Source organism: Papio anubis, chromosome 7 (genome assembly GCF_008728515.1).
Source record: "Papio anubis isolate 15944 chromosome 7, Panubis1.0, whole genome shotgun sequence".
Classification (NCBI taxonomy): Eukaryota; Metazoa; Chordata; class Mammalia; order Primates; family Cercopithecidae; genus Papio; species Papio anubis.
In genome coordinates, this window is record NC_044982.1 from 50,462,377 (window position 1) to 50,485,143 (window position 22,767).

General features: G+C 38.4%; 1 long non-coding RNA gene across 1 annotated transcript; it reads right to left on the minus strand.

Annotated features, from left to right (window-relative positions):
- Nucleotides 1-2,383: 2,383 nt before the first annotated feature.
- LOC116275719 lies at nucleotides 2,384-8,186 on the minus strand. The gene is made up of 2 exons (XR_004184898.1): nucleotides 5,619-8,186; nucleotides 2,384-4,132 (listed from the first exon to the last, which is right to left on the minus strand). It is a non-coding gene; the product is annotated as an uncharacterized LOC116275719 (long non-coding RNA).
- Nucleotides 8,187-22,767: the final 14,581 nt, after the last annotated feature.

Consider the following 22,767-nt stretch of genomic DNA (forward strand, 5'->3'; position numbering starts at 1 on the left):
ATTGCCTCAGTCATATACAGGTATAGTCCATAAATTTCAACTACACTAGAGCACAAGCTGATGACTAAAGAAAGAAAATACTGCAAAGTGGCATTCACTTAGGGAGCCTGAGGCCACAAAAATGAGAGTGTGCTGGGGTCTCTACCAAGATATTACCCGATGCTACCTTGTATTTTGTGAGGCTTTGGTGAGACTCTCTGTCTTCAAGTCCCAGTGGCAACATATCACCTTTGCATTGGGTGTGGAGGTTTCTGGCCCTATTAGCATTATAGAAGGTGAACTATGTAATAGGCTGGATTTGTAATAGGTTGTGATAGAAGTTGAACTGTGTAATAGGTTGGATCTGGCTCTATTCGTATTATAGAAGTTGTAATGTGTAATAGGTTGGAAAGGGAAATGAATTTCCTTTTGCATTTGTTTTATAAGTTTAAAATATGTCAAAGTTCACCTAATCCTATAAAATTCTGTATACACATCCAACAGCAGGAAAAAATGTTACTCTTCTAGAGTTTTACCTTCAGGGTTTTTTAATATAAATAAAATAGATAATGACAGTTAAAGTGCAAATTCTTGTTTCCCTCTTCAGCACGATTTACTCCCTTTTTTTCCCTCCTACAATCAACCTTTCCTGTTGTTTGAGCTCCCTGTATATGTTTTTAATCTTTTTTCCTCTTACATTTGTATTCGTGAACAATGTATAGTACTACTTTGTGTTTTTACATTTCAACACCAAAGCTATCACACTGTACAAATCTTTCAGAAACTGTTTTTTTTCCTTCTACTATTTTAAGACATATCTATGTTGATACATATAAATCTAGTTACATTCATACAGTATTGCCTTGCCACACAAAATATGGTCTATGGCTTAGCAACAGCATCCTGACTAGGAAGCTTCTTAAAAAGGTAGAATCTTCTTCAAAGTTTCTTTGGTCATTCAAGATCTTCAGAATTCTAAAATCAGCTTGTCAATTTCTTTGAAACCCAGCTGGAATTTTGATTGGGACTGCATTAAATCTATAGATCAACTTGAGCAGCATAGATAGATGAACAACATTGAGTGTTTTGATCCATGAACTCAGTATCTCTCTCCATTTATTTAGGTCTTCTTTAATTTCTCTCGACAATCCTTTTTCGTTTTAGTATAAAAGTCCTGCATATATTTTGTCAAATGTATCCCCAAATATTTTATATCTTTGATGCTATTGTAAATAGTACTGTCTTTAAATTTATGTGTCTACTGCTAGTATAAAGAAATACAACTGATTTTTAAATTATCTACCTCATATCGTGCCGTTTTAGTTTTTTGTTGTTGTTTTTTGTAGATTTGGTAGAATTTTCTCCATACACAATCATGTTGTCTGTAAGTAAAGACAAGTTTTACCTTTTCCTTTCCAGTCTTTCTGCTCACTTTCTTCTTCCTCCTCCACTTTTCTCTTCCTCTTCCTCCACATCCTCCTCCTTGTCCTTCTTTGTTGGCTTAGCAGTTACAACCTTTTCTATTAGCGGTTGCTTTAAGGGTTGTAGAATATATCTTTAAATAATCACAGTCTACCTTCAAGTGACATTATTCCACTTTACATGTAGTACAAGAACCTTACACCAGTATACTTTCATTTCCCTCCTCTGGCCTTTGTGTATTGTTCTCATAGGTTTTGCTTCTACATATGTTATAAACCTCACAACACATTGTTACTATTTTGGTTTTAGATGGTCACTTATTTTTAAATGATTAAAAATAAGAAAAACATTTGCTGTATTTACAGGTGTGCCTCATACTTTTATATGTAGATTCTGATTTCCATCTGATACTTGGTGGACTAATTTCCTCCTCCTGAAGACTTTCTTTAACGTCATAGAAATTCAGGTTTGCTGGTGATGGATTCTTTTAGCTTTTGTATGTTCGAAAGTCTTTGTTTTGATAAGCATTTCTGAACTACCCTTATTTTAGAATTCCAGAATTTTTTTTCAACTTTTAATACTTCAAAGATGTTCCACTGTTTCCTGGTTTGCACTGTTTCTAGTGACTAAATGCAAATTTTAACCTGCGTTTTCCTAAAAACAATGTATCTTTTTTCCCTAGCCACTTTAAAGATTTTTTCCTTATCACTAGTTTTAAGCAATTTGATTATGTCCTCAGTGTCGTTTTCCTCGTGTGTGTGTGTGTTTGCGTGTGTGTGTGTGTGTGTGTGTGTGTGGTTTACTGAGCTTCTTGAAACTGTAGGATTACAATTTGCAGCAAATGGGAAACATTTTGGTCATTAAGCTTCCCCTATATATATATACTTTTACTCACTTCTCCTTTTCTCACCTTCTTGGACTCTAAAACAGATATATTAGGCCACCTGAAATTGTCCCACAGCTCACTGATGCTCTGTTTTTCTTTTCTTTTTTCTTTTTTTTTTTTAGTCTTTTCTCTCTCTGTTTAATTTTGGTTTCAATTGCTATGTCTTTAAGTTTACTACATTTTCTTTGTTGGTGTCTAACAACAAAGAACAGAGAGCAATGAACGAAAGCATGGAGTATAAAGTGCAGGAAACTAAGTTAGTTAGTGTTCCTGAATCTTGAAGTCCAGGGGGCAAAAATGAAGAGTGTTGAAGCTGACAAGGTGTGGCCAGCGCCAGATAAAATAAGACCTCAAATACCTTAAGCATGTGAGACTTTGACCTATAGGTCAGTGATTCTCAACCTTCAGTGTGGATAGGAATTACTCGAGGAGCTTGTTAAAATGTTGACTTGTTGATTTGTTAAAATGCTTGCTCAGACAAGTCCTGTTTGAATTTGCAATCCACAGAATTGTGAAACATAATAAAATGATGATTTGTTTAAGCCACTGAGTTGTTGCACAAAGTTTTGTTGGGTAGCAATAGACAACCAACACAGAATCGGGCCTCATATGCACTAACTACATATTAAAGTCACTTAGGGAGCTTTTTAAAAATATTGATTCCCGAATTCTAACCTTAGGGACTCTGATTCAATTGGTCTGAAGTGAGGCTTAGGTATTGATAGTTTTAAGCTCCAAAGATATGCCTTATAATAGACTCTATATAGATTTTGATGTGCAGCCAGAGTTTAAGGCCACTGCAACAGGTGTTGAAGAACCATGGAACAGGTTTGAGCGGGTAGCTGATGTAATCAAGCTTGTGTATAATACCATCATTGTCAACTATACAGAAGACAGAGTTGACCTGAAGACTGGATCTAGGAAAATCAACTAGGAAGCTGCTACAGAAATCTAGGTAAGAAATGACAGGGGCTTGAACTAGGACAATGGTAGCAGGGCTGGAGAGGACAAGATGAATGAGAAAGATTTAGATGACACAACAGGTAGTTCTTGGAGAGTGAATATGAGAGATGAGGCAAAGGAAGGAGCTCAATATATAGTTGAGAAATGCAGCCTGGGTGCCTGGGTCAATGATGGTGACATTCATAGTAACTTGAATAGCAATAAGAAGAGAAACAAGTACAGCCTTAGTGATAGGTTGACTTCACATTACCTGGAATATCTAAGTGGAGCTATCTGGCAGAGAGTTGGATATATCAATTTGAAGTTCAGGGGAGAGATGTTAGCTACAGACACTGAGTTAGATAGTAACTGAGACCAAGAGAATGGAGGTGATCTCCCAAGCATGAATCTCTAAGTATGAAACATCCATTAGCCTGTTGGGCAAGAAAAGCCATGGGCTGAGGATAGAACCCCAGGAACACCAAGGTTTGTGTGGGTCAGGTGAAAACCTTGAAGGAAGCCAAGAATAAATAACCAGTCAAATCACCTGGCTATACTGGGAGTCAGTGAGGGATACTTAGGCTGTAGATCTCAACCCCATTTTTTATGTTTTATGGTGTCTTGCTATTCTGCAGAGGTGAAAAGTCATCAAATGATACTTGCTTGGTTGGAAGGCAGATGGGAGGCAGAGGCCATCCTCTGTCAGCTGTTTCTCCTGGCAAGTAAAGTCATGTATTCATAAGTGAAAAGACAATTGCAGGGCCAGATTCAGATGGCCAGATGATGGCTTTTTGGCTTCCATGTCCCCATCTTCTTCATCCCTTTATACCCATGCCCGTATTTCTTATGGTTTTATGGACTGTTAGAATCCACTATCTTCATGCTGCAGCTCTGGATTCATACCTTTAAAGTTAAATAAAATTGTATTTTCTTATTGTCAGCATTTCTTAACATGTTAAAATCATCTAAGCTGCTTCAAAAATCTTGAGGCAAAGCTCCCATGCTCAGATATCCTGATTTAACACAGCGAAGGAGTGGTCCAGGCATTATTATGTTTTTAAAAACATTCCAGGTAACTCTAATACATGCCTAGACTTAACTACTGACTTTTCAGTGGGCTGCGAAAGGCAGACCCCCCCTTAATCTGGGTGGTCACAATCTAATCAACTGCCAGCATGGCTAGAATATAAGCAAGCAGAAAAATGTGAAAAGAGAGACTGGTCTAGCCTCCCAGATTACATCTTTCTCACATGCTGGATGCTCCTGCCCTTGAACATCATACTCCAAGTTCTTCAGTTTTAGGACTTGGACTGGCTCTCCTTGCTCCTCAGTTTGCAGATGGCCCATTGTGGGATCTGGAGATCACGTGAGTTAATACTTAATAAACTCCCCTTTATATATACCTAGTAGCTCTGACCCTCTAGAGAACCCTAATACAGGTGTAGTCTTGATTATTTTGGTACGAACTGCAAAATCTTGCATGCCCATTGTGTCTTCATGGTATGGATCAAGAAGTTGGGTGGTTATCTGATTTTCAGAGAAGAAACTGAGGGCGTTATTTACCTTGATTTATATTCTAAGTAAAACTTAGGTTGACCTAGGCTTCCTGAATTCAAAAGCTACATTATTAATGTTTACATACCTATAAGCACCTTCCTTGCCCTCAGTAGGTGAGCTATAAGTAATTGTAGAATAAATATTAGTGACTCAAGTATTTTGTAGAAGATTGGCTTCTAAATCTACTAAGTTTCCAGAAAGCATCTTTGTAAGTACTCATTTATTTGTTAGATATTCACTAACAAGCTAGACTTGGGTTTGATCCGGAGTTAGGGTGTTAATATAGCATGTGAATGAGATGAACTAGGAGTAGAACCTGTTTTTCATGCCAACAGCATCTAATCAGGCTAATGTTCTTCAAGTCAGTTTTCTGATTAAACATCCCAATTATCAGTTAATTGCTAGAGAATGGATGCAACTGACTCATTTATCTTCAAATTCCAAGCTGGAAGCCTCAAATGAACAAGAATAATTCTAGCTCCACAGTTAGCTAAAAAATGCCAGGCTAAACCTGGCCAGTGTCACTGTAAAATATGTCCTCAGGCTTCACAACCCTAGCATGCAGTACCAAAGAGATTTAACCTCAATAGGGTGTTTTGAAGAGCGCTATCACAGCAGAGAGAGAAAATCCAATAGCACAAACCACATGGATCTACATTTTTCAAGATAAATACTTCACATAACTCCTTAATTAAAGTCGTTAACGATAATTAACCTTGTGGGAAAAATGACTCATCTGATTGGTAAAAATACACTTGCTTTCATTTGGGTCTATTGTCTTCTTTCTAAGGTTACAGAGGAATTGTCTTTCCTTGGACACAGGTTTACTCACCTGAAAAGCAAGAAGACAGCTTTGGATGACCCTTCCATCAAGTTTGGAAAGACTTGGAGTACAAATGTGATACTGTATAAAAAAATCTGATCTCTCTTAAATAAGCCTGCTCTTCTCCCTGGAGAGACAGAATGGACACCGGTTCAGCTGCCTTAAACATTACATGGGTTGATCAGTGATAAATAATGCAAGATTTCTCACTTTACTGGCTTCCCCAGAAAAATCAATCTAGGGACTCAATTTATTATTCACCTAAATGCATGGATCAATTAACATGCATTTTTTACTCCTGGGTTTTAATCAGATTTGAAACAAATGTGCTATATTATGATACCATGAAGGAGCAAGATATGTAAAAGTTCCAATACTGAGACAGAATTCTTCTAATTTCTCATTTTCAGTAAAGATATGATATAATCCTTCTAATTTCTCATTTTCAGCACATAGGAAGAAAATCCTGTGAGTTTCACTGTTCACAGAATTGCCAGATTGATTCCCCTTTCTTGCTTGGGGAGAATCAAGATAAATGCAATAGGCAAGAGGTGAATGAGCTATTCTTTTGACCCTAGGGGAAAAAGTCACAGGGGTTGGGAACCTATTTTATTAAAGTGGTATAAGCCTTGTTAAGGGGCTGTTCATAGATATTCAATTTAAAACAGATCTAGGTAACTCTTTTCTCCATTATGGCTACTTCTCATACAGTAGTTCCAATTTCCACAGGAGGACCCTGGGCAATTAGTCCACAGGTAACTTGTTCAGTCCTGAAATTAGGATCCACTGCAGATAGTGATGGCTCCTGACTTACAATAGTTCAACTTAAAAGTTTTTAATTTTACCATTGTGCAAAAAAGATATGTCTTCAGGAGAAACCATACTTTGATTGCCCCATACAACCTTTCTGTTTTTCACTTTCAGTACAGTGTTCAATGAATTACGTGAAATATTCAACACTTTATTAGAACGTAGGCTTTGTGTGAGAGGATTTTGCCCAACCATAGGCTAACGTAAGTGTCCTGAGAATGTTTAAAGTAGGCTAGGCTGAGCTCTGGTGTTCAGTAGGTTAGGTGTATTAAATGCATTTTCAACTTACAATATTTTAAGCTTATGGGTTTATGGGGATGTAACCCCACTGTTAAGTCAAGGAGCATCTGTAATAGAACCTATAGCACTTGCTTGAAATATAGCAAACCAGAAGGTTAAAGTCAAGTCATATGAATTGTTCCTCTTTCATGTGGTGTAGTGGGTGCTGTGGTATGTCACCCAAATCCTGCTTTTAGAATCTAGACCCTCATTCCCTCAGCTTCCTGCAGTGTTGGCTGCTGAAAGGCCACAGCAAAGTTACCCTTTAAAAATTGCCAAGAGCTGAAGGGAGTTACCTCGCCCGATGTTATGCCCTGTCTCTCCCAGGCTGGTAGTCTCTCCTATACACTTATAGGGTGGAGAGGGAACATGAGTATGGATGTGGATGTGGGTAGTGGTGGTTATACAAAGGCTCAGCCGCTTTCCTCGATTTGCATAATTCTGAAGGGCCACTCAAGCTCCAGAGGTTCCTATGGGATCAAAAGAGGCTTCTGTTGCAACTGCATCATCGTTCATCTCCCTCTGCCCAGTCCTGCTTCCTTCATTTCCTGAAAGGTATTGTTTCTCAGCGTACTCCCAATAAACTGCCTGCAAATAAATCTGCATCTCAAAGTAAGCCATATCTCTACCACCCTTTGCAAAGCAAAATATGGGCACAACTCAGTTCCTAGAAGTATCCTAGGTCATTTGTATTTGAGATAAATAATTACAATGTTGAAAAACTTCATTGACTTGGGCCAAGTTAGCATTTGTCACCCTTTAGACATCATGTACATTTAGAATAACATAGTGACTTTTTTTGCTAAACGGACAACCACACCTGTATTTATTTGGTTTGTAAAACATTGTGCATATATCTAGTATGCAATATTTAAAGTAGATTAAGTCTCTAATGTGCTGGAAGGAACATATTTTCAACACTCAGGTACCTTAGAAGCACTCTTTGTAAAAACTGATACACTAACTACAGATTATTTTCTTCTGTTTAAAGCAGATCATCAAAGGGCCTTGTTTTGGAAACATGTCATTATTTTAGTTCTGTCAGTGATTTATTCTAAAAATTCTTCCATTTACTCCAAGTTATTGTCATTTTTTTACTATTATGATTAGAAATGTCTAAATTAAAATAAAGTGCCATTAGTCAAATCAGCATATGTTAATAGTTCAGGTATATTAAATATCTACTTTGCCTCAAGTACTTTCTATGTATAAACTCATATAATTCTTACATGAGATAAGTGCTATTGTAATCACTTTTTTCCAAATGAGGAGGAAACCTGCACAAAGTTGCAAACCTAGGAAGGAGCATAGCCAGATTTTTGATTCAAGTAATTTGGCTCCAAAATCTGTGCTCTCAACCACTTCACTGTCACCTATTCAATATCTAGGGCTGAGAAAAAAAGAAAAGGGGCTAAAATATTTTATGGAGGTTGGGGGCTGTAGAAAAGAAATATTACTCATATTTAGAGAAATCAGGGAAAGTTTCAGAGAAGTAATAATGTTTGAACCAAGTTCTATAAAATAAATATTACTTAGAAGTTATAGTGAATCTCTTTCTCCTTTAAAAAAGGCCCTATGAGAAAACCTCCCTTGCTGGGAGTTTCAGCAAAGAGAAAGGGGGCACAATGGGCTGAAATAATAAAAGGAAAAACCTAGCTAACTGATTTTCTCTGTCAATAAAAACAAATCATTGTCTGCCTGGCACTGTAGGGAATATCAAGACGTCTGATGTATGGTCAACATCTGCAGAAACTTAGAACTAGTGGGGCAGATGAGACACTGAAGTTGAAAAGGTACCAAGCCATCAAGTTCTAGATGGCGAATACCAAATGAGAATATAGTTGGATAAGTGGTAAAAGAAAGCTGGCCAGTGTCAGCAGTCCTGTCCCCAACCCCATCCTCAGGACATATTTCCAAAGACTCATTGAAAGACAGTCACTAAGGATTCATCAGAAGAGGATGGTTTACTGGGAAGTATTTGCAGTGTTAGAAGTGGAAACGATATGAGACCCAGGGCGCAGAAGAGTCTTTGAGACTAGATTAGAGTTGAGCTTTGTGGATTCCAAGGTTTTGAAGACTTAACCCTTATAGCACTCTGTGGAGCTTGCCAACCCAAGAGGAAAATGGCAGAGTGGTGTTCTTAGGGATGTGTCCTGGGTGCTAGAGTCCCCAGGCTTTTGAGATTGCTGACTGCTATCAAAGGACCACATGAGCCCAAGCACTTCAGTGGTACCCAGTGAAGACAAAAGGCCAGACTGTGCTGAATTGACCCTCAGGGCCTTTATGTAATGAGTCGGGTGGGGAGCCCCAAAAAGAGCTGAGATTGACGTTTTCCATCCTGTCCAGTAGGGCTTCTGAGTCTTTAAATTTGATAGAGAAAAATAAAGTGGCCCAGGTGTGGTGGCTCATGCCTGTAATCCCAGCACTTTGGGAGGCTGAGGTGTCAGATCACTTGAGGCCAGGAGTTTGTGACCAGCCTGGCCAACATGGTGAAACCCCATCTCTACTAAAAATACAAAAATTAGCTGAGTGTGGTGGCGCATGCCTGTAATTCCAGCCACTCGGGAGGCTGAGGTGGAAGAATCGCTTGAGCCCAGGAGGCGGAGGCTGGAGCGAGCAGAGATTACACCACTGCACTCCAGCCCGGGCAGCAGAGAGAGAGAGAGAGAGAGAGAGAGAGGGAAAGAGAGAGAGAGAAAGGAAGGGAGGGAGGGAGGGAGGGAGGGAAAGAAAGAAAGAAAGAAAGAAAGAAAGAAAGAAAGAAAGAAAGAAAGGAAGGAAGGAAGGAAGGAAGGAAGGAAGGAAGGAAGGAAGGAAGGAAGGAAGGAAGGAAGGAGGAAGGAAGGAAGGAAAGAGAGAAAGAGAGAAAGAGAGAGAAATAAGAAAGAAAGGAGAAATAAAGAAGGAAAGAAAGAGAGAAAGAGAAAGAAAGGCAAGAAAGAAGAAAGGAAGAAAGAAAAAAGAAAGAAAAAAAGAAAGAAAGGAAGGAAGGAAGGAAGGAAGGAAGAAAGGAAAGAAACAGAGAAAAAGAAAGAAGAAAGGAAGGAAAGAAAGAAAGAAAGAAAGGAAGAAAGAAAGAAAGAAAGAAAGAAAGAAAGAAAGAAAGAGAAAGAAAGAAAGAAGCAAGCAAGCAATATATCTTAACATTGGGTTGGATGTCATTACTCAGTGACGGGGTTTTTTTGTTTTCATTATTTTGCCAACCTGGTATCATAGTAGATCAAAATTCATATAGTCTAGGAAATATAAATACTAAATTTTATGGATGACATAAATCACTACTGCCTAGGCATGTCAAGAAATTTCATGGGGCAAGAGTGATATTTAATAGATCTCTTGAAGATTCAATGAGATTGAGAAAGATAGAAGGAAGTGAGAAGGCAACATTTTAATGGCATTGTGATGGTTAATATTGAGTGTCAACTTGATTGAAAGACGTAGGATGTTGTTTCTGGGTGTATCTGGCTGTTGCTGGAGGAGATTAACATTTGAGTTGTGCATCAGGAGAAGAGGATCCAGTCTGTGGATGGGTGGGTACCATCCAATCGGCTTCCAGTGTAGCTAGAAAAAGCAGGCAGAAGGTGGAAGAAGCTGACTTGCTGAGTCTTCCAGCCTTCATCTTTCTCCTGTTCTGGCTGCTTCCTGCCCTCAAACATCAGACTCCAAGTTCTTCAGCTTTTGGACTCTTGGTTTTAGATCAGTGGTTTGCCAGGAGCTCTCAGGCCTTCAGCCACAGACTGAAGGCTGCACTGCTGACTTTTGTGGTTTGGGGACTCGGACTGGTTTCCTTGCTCCTCAGCTTGCAGACAGCCTATCGAGGGACTTCACCTTGTGATCTTGTGAGTCAATTCTCCTCAATAAACTCCCCTTCATATGTACATATATCCGATTAGCTCTGTCCCTCTAGAGAACCTTAATACAGGCATATGCAAAGACATAGAGAAGGAACCTACCATTCTCAGGAGACAGGATACTTTAGGTACCAAGTACCTTCTCAAAAGCACTGAAGACACATGTTAACAACAGTATCTTTGAGATGGCCCTGAAGCACTAAGCAGGAACTGTTCATCTTTGTTTCTAGAGAGTCTCCAATGCTTCTCAGTATGTTACCAGATTCATTTAAGCCAGAGCTGCAGGTTTAATTTATCACTGTGCATCAACCCTCTGTTCCCCTGAGATGTTCTCTTCAGGTCTCAGTGATGGTAGGACTGGCTGCTCCTCCTGCATGATCCACATCTTACTTTGCCACATTCTTCATAAGGAATCAGGGTGACCAGAGGCTCCTCCAATAGTCCTCTGCCTCTCTCATAGTCCATCGTGGTTAAAACTGGAAAGTGCCACACGCACAGTCAGAAATGAATCATGCATCCTGACTTCGGACAGCAGTCCTCGTGGGTGTGTTCTTCTTGCTACTCAGAGTTAAACAACTTGTCCTTCTCACCAGTTAGTGAAAAATGCCGAGCCTGTTCTTTTCTAAATCATCTGTTGTTTCGTAAAGGAGATGTCACCCTAGTTCAACTGGGTGCACTGGCCATAAGACATAAGACACAAGTTTTTCCATGTGAAGTTTCCAAATTTTTATCTGATAAAGGATTTTAAAAATCCCATGAGCCCATATTCTATATAAATGTTATTTTAAAATACCATGATATCAATTTTGCTATAGAAATTGGTGACTATTGACCAGGCATGGTGGCTCACACCTGTAATCTCAGCACTTTGGGAGGCTGAGGTGGGCAGATCATGAGGTCAGGAGTTCGAGACCGGCCTGGCCAACACGGTGAAACCTCATCTCTACTAAAAATACAAAAATTAGCTGAGCGTGGTGGTGGGCACTTGTAATCCCAGCTACTCGGGAGGCTGAGGAAGGAGAATTGCTTGAACCTGGGAAGGGGAGGTTGCAGTGAGCCAAGATCATGCCATTGCACTCCAGCCTGGGAGACAGAGTGAGATTCTATCTCAAAAAAATAAAAAAAAAGAAAATAAAATAAAATAAAATAAAATAAAAAAAAAGAAAAAAAAAAAGAAAAGAAAAAAAAGGAAATTGGTGACTAGGAAAGCCTTGGTATTTAATTTTTATCTGTGTATGTTTAATCAGAAGAAAATATATGAAGACACATAATTTCCTCCTTTTTCTCTGTGTCTCAAAACTTTACTAACATTCCCTTATTATCTCCTTCCTCTCTCACTCCTCCCTCCCTCTTTCTGATAGCATGGCTGGGCTCTGGTCCATAGTTTCAGGAGAACATGGAAAGCCAGCTCTCTAACTTCCTAGAGCAGATACTTTGAGCACTTCAGTAACAATGAATTTGCTACTTTGCCTTACATTTTTCTCCCATTTCTTCCTCTTGCTCTTTGTATATCATGACAATTGGCTTTCTTTTTGGCACAGTTCATTTTTTATATCAAAGAGATACCAGTTTCTGACTTTGCTGAGGAGAAAAACTCTTTTGCCTTGATGAATTACACATAGCAAATATTTAGGAAGATGTAGTCAAGATAAATAAATGATTTCTAACAATGAGCAGGCAAGACATAAAATGACTGTGATATTGTGAAGTATACATTTGGTCTTAGACCTCAGTTTCCTGACATACAACTCCTAGAGTCCTTAGAATCTCCAAAGTGATGTGTTTTGTATGCTAATGAGTTGGAATCATGACTGGCAACGCCTACGCAGCTTCAGGATGGGGACTGGTCACCAGAAAGACCATGGTAGGGTTAGAGGGTCGGGACCTTCAGCTCTACCTCCCAACCTCTAGGGAGAGGAGAGGGACTGAAGATTAAGGGCAAGGTTACAAGGGTTTTCAGACAGCTGAGCACATGGAGACGTACAGGCAGGTGAAAGGGTGGTGTACCGCAACTCCACAGGGACAGAAGCTCCTATGCTCGAGACCCTTCCAGACTTCACCCAATGTATCTCTTGACCTGACTGTTTGTGTCTTTTAAAGTATCTTTTGCAAAAAACTGATACATGTAAGAGAATGTTTGCCTGAGTTTTACCAGCCACTCTAGCAAATTATTCAAACCTGAGGAGGGGGTCGTGGGAACTCTGATATATAGCTTGTTGGTCAGAAACACAGGCAACATTGCCTGGGCCTGACAGGCATCAGAGGTGGGGAGGACAGTCTTGGAGGCTGAGCCTTCAACCTGTGGGAATCTAACACTATCTCCAGGTGGATAGTGTTGGAATTGAATGAAAGGATCCCCAGCTGATGTCCACGGCAGAACTGAGTGCTTGAGTGTTGGTGGGGGAAACGCCCCACACACATTTGGTCACAGAATCATTCTGTGTTGATTGTTGTTGTGGTCGGAAAGCAGAGAAAAAACAGTTTGATTTGTTTTTCCTCATACAGTGTCCTAAGATGTCCAGCCTTGCTCCTGACAGCTGCTAAGTTTAAAGTTGCATTCTACAGAACAGGGATAGAATCTCCTTGGGAAAGATGGGATGTTCCTTTAAAAAAAAAATCCCTTGGAAATGATGTGGAAGTTTCAGAGAACGATTTTCTATAGGCTTTTTGAAACATCAACTATCACAGAGGAAATGTCAATTTGGCAAGTTTCCTCATTTGAGGGGAGATGTCAGATATCCATAAATGATAAGAGCAGAAAGTTCCAACTTGAATCCAATTATAACCGAACATTGCAATTACGTTTTTAAAATGCTCCTGAAAAACTTCTAACTAGGGGGATAGTACTCCCACACATAAACAAGAAGGATGAGCACCATAGCCCAATTCAAATCCCCAGAAGAGTCAGGGACCCACACAATCTAGCATTTAAGTCAAATAAACTCGAAGGGGTTGATTCAGGGTACCAGAGTCCCAGCTAACAGATTATTCTCACAAGGAATTGAGACAACAGATATCAAATTACAAACTTTGTCACTGTAGATGCTAGCTAGAAAGCCAGCTAAGCATGAGCCTGCCCTGGGACTTCTTACCGCTCTCCCTGAATGGAGCCCAAATCCAGCACTAGCGGAAAGATGGTTGCCCCCGTGCAGGGAGTGAGCAGCCTGGTGTGGACAGTTTGCCACATGGAAGCAGGAGTGGCGAAGAGGGGAACCAGAGTCTGAGGGCTGACAGTCTCAAAAGAGAGAAAGACTGGGCCACACACAGTCAGTGACCCATGATGCACCAGTGTGTCCCATGATTCACTCCTCCTCACATGAAGGTAAAGAGGCACAAGGATTCACCTAGGCAGCTACCTCCTGAAGAGGGAAGTAAAAGTTTTCTCTCTTAGGAGACTCTAATTCTCCAAATAGAAGTGTACAAAGAGTGTTATGTATGGTGTCTTTCCGTATCAATTTGCTAAGGCTTTTGTAACAGTATATCACAAACTGAGTGGCTTAAACAACAGGAATGTATTGTCTCACAGCGCTGGAGGCTGAATGTCTGAAATGAAGGTCTTGGCAGGGTTGGGTTCTTCTCAGGGCCATAAGGAAGGATCTGTCCAGACCGCTCTCCCTGGCTTGAAGACAGCCATCTTCTCTCTCGTCAATGGTCATCTTCATCTTTTCACATTATCCTCTCTCTTTGTCTGTGTTCAAATTTCCTTCCTTCCTTCCTTCCTTCTTTCCTTTCTTCCTTCCTTCCTTCCTTCCCTCCCTCCTTCATTTCTTTTCTTTTCTTTCTTTTTTTTGTAAGGACACCACTCATATTGGATTAGGATCTGTACTAAGGACCTCATTTTAACTCGATTACCTCTGTAAAGACCCTGTCCCCAAATAAGGTCATGTTAGGTATGGTTTCTTGAATCAAATGTTCCAGGAAAAGCCAGTTGAATAAATGTAGCAGTTTATCAACTTATCCAGCACATGCCAGACGGCAAAATGTCACCCTGATGTATGTGCGCACCTGGGGCAGCATGGCTCATGCTAGAGCGCCCAACCATGCTCCTCCAATTGCCGTTAATTCTGAACAAGACTTTTGGGAAAGGAATTCTCAGCTTCACAAATGCTTCTGGGTCCCACACCTCAAAGAGAGTCTCTGTCAGGAACATGAATAACGGGCTCGTTTGCACATGTTCCCTGTCAGAATTGTTCAGCAATCCAGAGCTCCCGTCTCTAAATATTTACAAAGTACTATTTATCAGAATGAAAGAGAATGTTTCTGTACCACAATGTCAGGCATATGGTAGCAGCATGAAATAGAAGATAAATCGTGCGGGGTGATTCCAACTGGATTTAATGCCAGCAATAATTATTTTTAATCAGATGCAAGGTTCCCTTGATGATACCAGACCATGTAACACTGGAAAATAATTTTGTCAGTTCTCAATGTCTGATGCTGTTTCTATAAATAATCTTGTAGGACCTTTTGAAGTATAGCTTTTTATCCTTTCTTTAACCCTTTTCATTCTCTCTTTCTCTTACGGGAAATGGCCTATTCTCTAAATCCTGGCTTTTGATTACAAGATGCCTTTATAAAATTACATAAAGCATTTGAGGCATGGCAAATGCTCTCACAAATACACATAATTTCAACAAATTTATTGATTCTCTGTGACCATCTTACCTCTCCCAGTCCCCCCAAAATAACTGATAACCTGAGAGCAGTCCCAATCAGGTGATATTTCATTGGTATTTGAAATGTGTTAGTGCCTGAGTCCAGAAGCAGGTTACATGTGTCTCTGGGGTAATAAGAGCCCCAGTGGGCACCTCTTGGCAAAGGCTGTGTGTGTGTATGTATGTGTGTGTGTGTGTGCCACCACACTCACATGCATCTGATGAAAACCAAAAAAAGCATTTCCTAACCAGCTGTAATCTGGAATTTTGAAAAATAGTTGGTAATTTTAAAAATAACTGGCTATTTGAATTCACTTGTAGGTTTAAAGTGTGTGTGTAGGGATAGAGCTAAAAGTCCCATTTTCAACCAATACAAAGAGGAAGTTCTTGTATAGGAGAATCTGATATCAATATGTGATTAAAAGCAAAGCCACATCTGTGATTCAAACCCAGCATTTGGGTCAGGCTGATGAGTCCTTGGCTGTAGAGAGAATTTTGCCCTCTGGGCTTTAGCAATGCTGGAAGGTGACACCTGAAACACAAATCAGCTCACAAGCTCAGCTGCTCTCCAGCTCCAAGCTTGCCGACTGCCAGAGATGCTCTGTCCTGTGAGCTAAGGAATGGCTATCCGTCCCTCCTGGAACTAAGTTATTCCAGCTTCTTCCTTTGATGCAGACTGAAGTGGATCCCACATAGCTGCTGCCACCCCCAGAGCCAGAATCTCATTGGTAGACCTCCAACAGGGAAGCAATAGCTGCTGGGAGTCACAAAAATGTCCAAGGTTCACCATCAACCAAAGTTCTATGGGGGTCAATGTGAAGATTTCAGACTTCCAGATGTGCCCCTACCTATAACCAATCTTGTTACCTTGCCTTCAGACAAATAATCTATTTTACAATCTGCCTTTGTCGCTTGATCAAAAAAGGCAAGAAAAGCCTTCTTGCTTTCTCATTGATAACTTTACTGATGATCCAGGGATGTAAAAACCTCTGAGTCACCAAGCAAAGTTAGGGACATCAGTGTAGGCACTGAGAAAGGAAATGATCCTGATGACTGGGTAGCAATTTCTTTCTCATGTCAGGTGGTTTTTCAATTCTTAGCTTTTAAAGGAAACTTAGGAAGACCTAATCTAGTTGTCACCTCATATATTGTTAAAAATAATTTTGGACAATAGATTATCATGTGTTTTTTTGTTTTGCAAATAACTCAGAGGGATGAACACAATTGGCAACTCTATTATAGCAAACCTCTTTCTATTCCATCTACTTATTTAGCACTTTGCTTAAATACCTGGAGAAAGTTAGTATGTGCCAGGAACAGGTTTAAGCCCTTTACAAGCATTAACTCATTTAATACTCACAATAACCCCATAAGGTAAGTTTTATTATCATCCCTATTTTACAGATGAAAAAGAAAGCTCAGAAAGGTTAACTGTTTGTCCAAGGTCAGAGAGGTAGGAAATGACAGAGTTGGGATTTGAACTCAGGCAGACTGACTCCAAAGTTTTTGTGGACACAGGCTGCACTTGGCTAAATACGGTTTATCAGTTTATATCAATGAAAACAAAATGGGAATAAAATTGTTGTGGAACTCTACCTTATTTTAGCAGTATCTCCATCTACTAACAAATGATTAAGGTGAAAATTTTACATGCGCTATTCATATTAAGAAATAAATTTTCAATAAAATCTTACTTTTGTATTTAATCATTATCAAACTTTCTAACATATGTTTGCTATTTTTCATTAAGTTAATATTTCTAATACTTATATTGATAACCAATCCAGGAGAAATTTTATCATTTAAAGACTAGTCATAAGGAATTGAAACATTAAATTCTACACACACACACACACACACACACACACCCATTTTTGTTGCAAAGTATAATGGAGTAAAAAAAGTAAGATTTGTAAGTAAAATTATTATATTAAGATAAATTTCTTTGGGTGAAACTTGAAGTACAAAAAGGAATAATGTAAAATTTCCCATTTTAAAAATGTATTTTCCTCATTTTTGGCATTTATCTTTATATATCTTTTGAGATAATAGAATTTTTTTCTTATATATAACACATCCATTTTTTAAGTGGATAATGTGTATGAAATTACTATGATAGTTAGAGTCCTTTGGATTTTATTTTTTTCTTGAGACAGAGTCTCGCTCTGTCGCCCAGGCTGGAGTGCAGTGGCACGATCTTGGCTCACTGAAAGCTCCGCCTCCCCGCTTCTGCCTCAGCCTCCCGAGTAGCTGGGACTACAGGTGCCCACCACCACACCCGGCTAATTTTTTGTATTTTTAGTAGAGACGGGGTTTCACCATGTTAGCGAGGATGGTCTCGATATCCTGACTTCATGATCTGCCCGCCTTGGCCTCCCAAAGTGCTGGGATTACAGGCGTGAGCCCCTGCGCCCAGCTGGATATGTTTTAAAGGGCAATGTAAAGGTTTTATTTTTAAATGTCAATAGTTACACTATGCTGGAAATTACACCCTTCATAACTATTGAACTAATGATGATTTTTTGGGGGTGTCAATCTAAAATCTGCAAGGGCTACATCATTTTTCAAAATTATTTTGAAAAATAAGTGTTATGTGAACAAAAATGTTCAAAGGCCACTGCTCTCATTATGGGCATCCCTCATCCACTCCTTGCGTATTTTATTTCTCTTACTCCTAACACATCCTAATTTATTCATTCAATTAATATTTGTTAAGCATGAACTACATGTTAGACATGGTATCAACACGACAGTGAATAAGACAGCTGCATTCCTGATTTTATGAAATAGAGTGATGCTAAGTCCTATGTAGTTTTTTCTTATTATTCCTTCTCTTGGGCTTCTGGATCACTTTCTTTTTTAAGTATTATTTTTAGTTGGGGCCTGGTGCCCCTGAGCAAAAAATATATATATATTAAAACTATGAAATATTTCAAACATACAGAGAAGCATAAGGAACAGGAAAATAAACACTTGTGTTCTCAGCACCCAATTTGGACAAATCTTAACATTTTGCTCAACTGTTTCATATTCAACAACAAAATAAAACAAGAAAATGTCACATACACAGTTGAAGTCACCTAACTACCTCTCCCTAACTCCATATGCTCTCCTCTCTTCTCAGAGGTAAACTCTATCCTGTATTGTGTTTCTAATTCCCAAGCAATTTGTATACTTTTACTACAGATAAACAACACAGAGTTGTATTGTTTTGTGTGTTTTCAAACTATGCAATTATATTATTTTGTACACATACTAGATCTTGTTTTTTGTCCTCAATGTTTTTAGATTGATGTAGTTTGTATATGTTACTCTAGTTAAATCCATCAATTTTTTGCTATATAATATTTCATTGTATGAATAAATTTGTTTAACCATTAACAATTTTTTTAACCATTCTTCTTTGATTGACATTTAGGTTGCACCTAACGTTTTGCATCACAAACAATGTGGCAATGAACATTCTCATGCACATCTCTTGTGCAAGTTTTGAGAGTTTCTCTGGCATCTACATCTAGAAATGGAATTCCTAGGTTTTAGAGTTTGTACAGTTTTAACTTTATTAGGTATTGCCAACTTACTTTTTAAAGTTATAAAAGCTTACACTCCAACTGGATAAGAGCTTTACTCCTTCTACTCTGTTGGTGAATACCCTTGAATTTTCAAAATGTATACCTGGGTTCTCTTTTTTTCTGTCATAAGGACCTGAACAGGTTTTAGCTACCCATTAACACTTCCTTCCTCATGTTATTGTTTCCTAGAATTTTAGTTCTACTTTATTTTAAAAGCACAAAAATTTAATAATTTTGTAAATAAATAGCTAATTGTTGATGAAATTTGCCATTATCAATTTTTCTATTCAGTTCCCCTAAATTCACTTTTATTTGTATTGAAGTACATTCTCTAATCGTTCTTTTAGAGGATGTACATCCTCTTATTGTTCTATGAGTGATATTGTGTTAGTACATTTTCACATAACTGTAAAGAAAATTTATAAAGGAAAGAGGTTTAATTGACTCACAGTTTTACATGGCTGGGGAGGCCTCTGGAAATTTATAATCATTGCAGAAAACGAAGGGGAAGCAAGAATCTTCTTTACATGGCGGCAGGAGAGAGAAGAGTAAGGCGCGAAGGAGAAAGAGCCCTTTATAAAACCACCAGGTCTCGTGAGAACTCAGTCACTATCAGGAGAACAGCTTGGAGGAACCACCCTCATGATCCAGTCTCCTCGCACCAGGTCTCTCCCTAGACGCGTGGGGATTGTGAGGATTACAAAGATTTGGGTGGGGAAGCAGCCAAACCATATCAGATATATTACATTAGTCTTTCTTTTAAAATGTCTTATTCCTGAATGACAGTTTATATCGGTATAAATGTGTATGTTGACAGCGCTTTTCTACCCTCAACACTTTGAAATTATGTCTCCATAGTGCCTATTGTTTCGGAAGAGTCTAAAAGTTCCTTCTTCTAAAAAGAAGGCTCTGCCAGTCTTTCATTCCTCTGCTTTGGTAGCTTTCTTTTTGTCCTTTGCATTCTTCTATTTTACTATAACATATCTAGGAATAGATTTATTTTTATTTATTCTGTTGGGTACTTGGAATGTATGTCATCTGAGGAGTCATAAAATATTCTTAGCTATTGTCTTTGGCTTTTTAATTCAATTTTTATATAAATAAAAATACATGCACATAATTTTAATAGGAAAATATTTCTGCAAGACAGAATGAAAAACAGCAAATTTCTGCCTCACCTTTCTCCAGTCCTGATTTTTTTTTTTTTTTTTTTTTTTTTTGCTCCTTTGAAGCAGCCACTTTCTACTTTTAAATATTTTAGCTGTTTCTTCTAGAGTTTACTTCTATTATTAAAAATAACATTTGTATACTTTTTTTTTTTAGTTTTAGACTTATCTATTGACTTTCTAACATGAAGGATACGAATATATCCCTTTTAATCCTCACCCTCCTCAAACACACATTTTGCAGTCTCCATCCTTCCGATACAGTTATGTTATAATTTTAAACTGACTGAACATTTGCACTATTATAACTATTAAAATATTATTTATAACCAAACCATGCTGTGATCACACTTTTTTATTGAAAAATTTTATTTCCCCTATACAAATAATTGCCTTGTTCTTTTATTCGGTTAAATTTTTATATATCTAGCATTAATCCAACTTTAAAACATATTTTTATATGATCAGACACATCAGATAATATGCCAGTTTTATTTATGTCTTACAGATATCTCTCATGGAGTCCTTCAATCTCCTCTTCCAATCTGAATGGGTTGCTTCCTACGTTGGTTGCACAGTTGTAATCCAGGAATCTTCCTTAAGCATCTCGATTCTTTTTTCTTCTTTTCTAATTGAATTCACTGTTCCCTAGATGTTATGCTTTTGTCCTTTTTTGGGTTATGTTTTGATGTTGATGGAGTATATTTTCAAACAGCTTTCTGAGGAAGGGTGCACAGAAAGTAAATTTTTTGAGATCTTGCATACCTGAAAAACAAGATCTTTATTTATTCTTTAGAATGAATAAAGTAGCCTAGTATAAAATTCTAGACTACTAGCACTTTGGGAGGCTGAGGCAGTGGATCACTGGAGCCCAGGAGTTGGAGACCAGTCTGGCAATATGGCAAAATGCCATCTCTGCAAAAAAAAAAAAAAAAATCAGTTGGGCATGGTGGTGCTCATGTCCCAGCTACTCAGGAGGCTGAGTTGGGAGGATCACTTGAGCCCAGGAGGTAGAGGCTGCAGGGAGCTGAGATCACACCACTGCACTCCAGTATGGGTGACAGAGTGAGACCCATCTCAAAAACAAAAACAAAAAACAAAAGAAAGAAAAAGAGAAAGAGACAGAGAGAGAAAGAGGATTCTAGACTAAAAAATTTTCTCAGAATTTGTTGTTGAGCAGTTTAAATTTCTTATTCTTGATATTTTGTGCTTGAAGTTTTATAAATACTATTTAAAATATACTAGATTCTCTCCTCTTTTTCTTTTGAGATGGAGGTTTGCTCTTGTCACCCAGGCTGGAGTGCAGTGGCACGATTTCGGCCCACTGCAACCTCTGCCTCCTGGGTTTAAGAGATTCTCCTGCCTCAGCCTCCCAAGTAGCTGGAATTACAGGCACTTGCCACCACACCTGCCTAATTTTTGTATTTTTAGTAGAGATGGGGGTTTCATTATGTTGGTCAGGCTGGTCTTGAACTCCTGACCTCAGGAGTCTCTTCTTAATCTCCAGGTACTGGGAATTTCAAAATAACATACATTGGTGTGGGTCTTTTTCTTTTGAGGGAGAATTTGGTGGGCCCTGGCAACCTAGAAACACATTTTCTTCAGTACTTGTAATTGTACTGAATGGAATTAAGCCATTTCATCTGTGCCTGTTTTCCCTGATTCCAGAGTCCCTCAGTATAACTTCTTAAACAAACGAAACTCCAGTCTTCTCCTAGAGAGTGAGGAGGGGTGGTGACTTGACTTGGCTGGACCTGGTGAAAAAGGAGATCTGGGTAGTTCACTGCTTCTTCAATAAATACTTTCAACCAATTTTCCTATTAGATATATCCAAGTCTCCAATTTCTGAACCATTCTTGTTTTTTGAGTTATAAATCATGTTGGTTACTGTTGACTTCTCCCTTTGTGGATTTGGCTTAAGCTCTCATTCACCAAATCTGCTCTAATTTATTCATTTATTTTCAAGCTTAAGTTTTGGATCTGTTTTCATTTCTCCTAGCTATAACTTAATAGATTTATTTATTTGTTATCTTTTTACTGTCACGTTAGTAAAATCTTGGTAAGAAGCAGTAATAAATGCTTTCTTAACTAGAAGTTAAAGTTATTGTCTCTTCACATAATTACTCTTTATTATTCTTTCCCATCTCTTTTTCTAGCATTTCTAGTAGGTATATGTTGGAGGTTTTTCATTTATCCTGTATCTTTTAACAGTTCAGCCATAATTTTAAACTCTTTGTCTCTCTGTGTTATGTCCTGTACAAATACCTATTCATTTATTGTCTCTTCATTCATTCCAATCTAAAGTAAATGACATCTATTAAATTTTTATTGCAATGACTATTTTTTAATTTTGAAAATTTCTAATTATTTTCTCATTCTTAATTTATCTTTAGTTTTGTTTTATGGTTTAATAAAAAACTTTTATTAAAAGGTTCATTTCCTCTCAAATAAATTCATGTTAAAGATCCAAAGTTGTCATCTTTGTTAGCATTAAATTTCTTTGCATGTTTTGCATTTTGAGTTTGCCGGTCAATTTTCAGTGTTTTTCATTCTCTTTCTCCTCCTATGTGCAATTATCCTTGTGCAGTGGTTTTATGCATGTCATTATTTAGCTTCCCGATCTGGTAACATAACAGAAGTTCAGTTTTCCTGCCTTGATGTGATATTGGTGACATGCAGTTTCATCTAGCCAGCCAGTGGCTTAGTTTGGCTCCACGTTGCGAGATTATATCTGGTTCTTCCTATTTTCCTAGACCTGTAGCATATCAAGAGCCTTGCCCAGACAACAGTTTGAAGTTGCTTTTTTCAGACTGCTTTTAGGATCA